The following is a 1,465-nucleotide window of genomic DNA, read 5'->3' as shown; positions in this document are numbered from 1 at the left end:
ACTTTGCCACCCAGTTGTGCTTCAAAGAAAATGTCCCATCGGTAGACCATTTCAAGGAATTGAATCGGTAGTTTCATCTCATTTAGGTGCTGCACTTATAGGAAACTCCTTGTCACAATCCATTTGCCTAATATTTTTTTTAGTTAGGCATGAAAAAACAATGTTATATCTGAAGGAAAACCATTATGGGGAAAGCAATAAGGTGTTTTCTGTGCTAGCCTGATAGTTGACTAGGTCACTAAACAAATTGGACACTTTGTTCATTGGAAACTACCTCATTAAAACAATAAACAAAAAAAGGAGGAAAAAAAAATCCAACAAAGCCTGTGGGGGTATAGCTCAGTGGTAGAGCATTCGACTGCAGATCGAGAGGTCCCTGGTCCAAATCCGGGTGCCCTCTCTCAAGCTTCCACATAGTACTACCTAGAAGAAAATGTGTCTGCCTGACTATTGTTGCTAAAGAACCTAAATGTCACATGGAGGGAATTTACCTATAATTGGGGAAACTTCTTAACCCCATAGCATTTGTCCTTCACACAAGCTTTGAAACAACAATATTGTATCCGAAGGAAAAAGTTGATGAGGTACCCCAAAAGGTGCGTTTCTTAATAGCTGACAAGGTCACTCAGCACATTTGCCACCTAGGATGTTAAAAATTACCTACATAAAAGCAAAATGACGTGTGAAATCTCAACTCTCGACACACTGATAAAGAGTTGGATTGTATTTCTGACCTTAAAAAAGGAGATACGACAGCCTAAAATGTACCTTCCTTGGAATAGTTTTTGAAAAGTTCATCAAATTTAGATATAACGCATTTTAACCAAGATGAAGCCCCTTTTCTCTGAATGTGTTTCAGATCTGGTCTTGAGATAGCACCCTGCAAATGAATGTCTACAGGATCATATCAGAAAATGAAAAAAATCAACACGTGGGCAAAAGCTGATTTTTATTATGGACACGAGCAAATGACTTCAAAGAAGATGTGGTAAAATAGGTAAGATTTAACTCTCAGCATATTTGCCACCAAGGATGTTAAAACTTACCTACGTAAAAGCCAAATGACCTGTAAAATCTCAACTCTCCACTCACTGATGAAGAGTTGGATTGTATTTCTGACCTTAAAAAGGAGATACGACAGCCTAAAAATTTCCTTCCTGGGAATAGTTATCGAAAAATTGATCAAATTTAGATATAACGCATTCCAAACAAGATGAAGCCCTTTTTCTCTGAATGTGTTTCAAATCTCGGCTTTGAGATAGCACCATGCAAATGAATGTCTACAGGATCATATCAGAAAATGAAAAAAAATCAACCTGTGGGCAAAAGCTGTTTTTTATTATGGACACGTGCAAATGACTTCAAAGAAGATGTGGTAAAATAGGTAAGGTTTAACATCTGGTAAACCATTGAGGGCATAGAGGTTCAATGATAGAGCAGTTGACTGCGGACTTAGTGGTTTCGC

The 1,465-nt window shown here is 37.7% G+C and overlaps 1 non-coding gene across 1 annotated transcript; it reads left to right on the top strand.

Moving 5' to 3' along the window:
• Window positions 1-328: 328 nt before the first annotated feature.
• Window positions 329-400, top strand: TRNAC-GCA (transfer RNA cysteine (anticodon GCA)). Its single transcript has one exon. It is a non-coding gene; the product is annotated as a tRNA-Cys (tRNA).
• Window positions 401-1,465: the final 1,065 nt, after the last annotated feature.

The sequence above is a fragment of the Pyxicephalus adspersus genome, chromosome 5 (genome assembly GCF_032062135.1).
Source record: "Pyxicephalus adspersus chromosome 5, UCB_Pads_2.0, whole genome shotgun sequence".
NCBI lineage: Eukaryota > Metazoa > Chordata > Amphibia > Anura > Pyxicephalidae > Pyxicephalus > Pyxicephalus adspersus.
The sequence above is the reverse complement of the archived record's forward strand: the minus strand, read 5'-3'. Positions and strand labels throughout refer to the sequence as shown.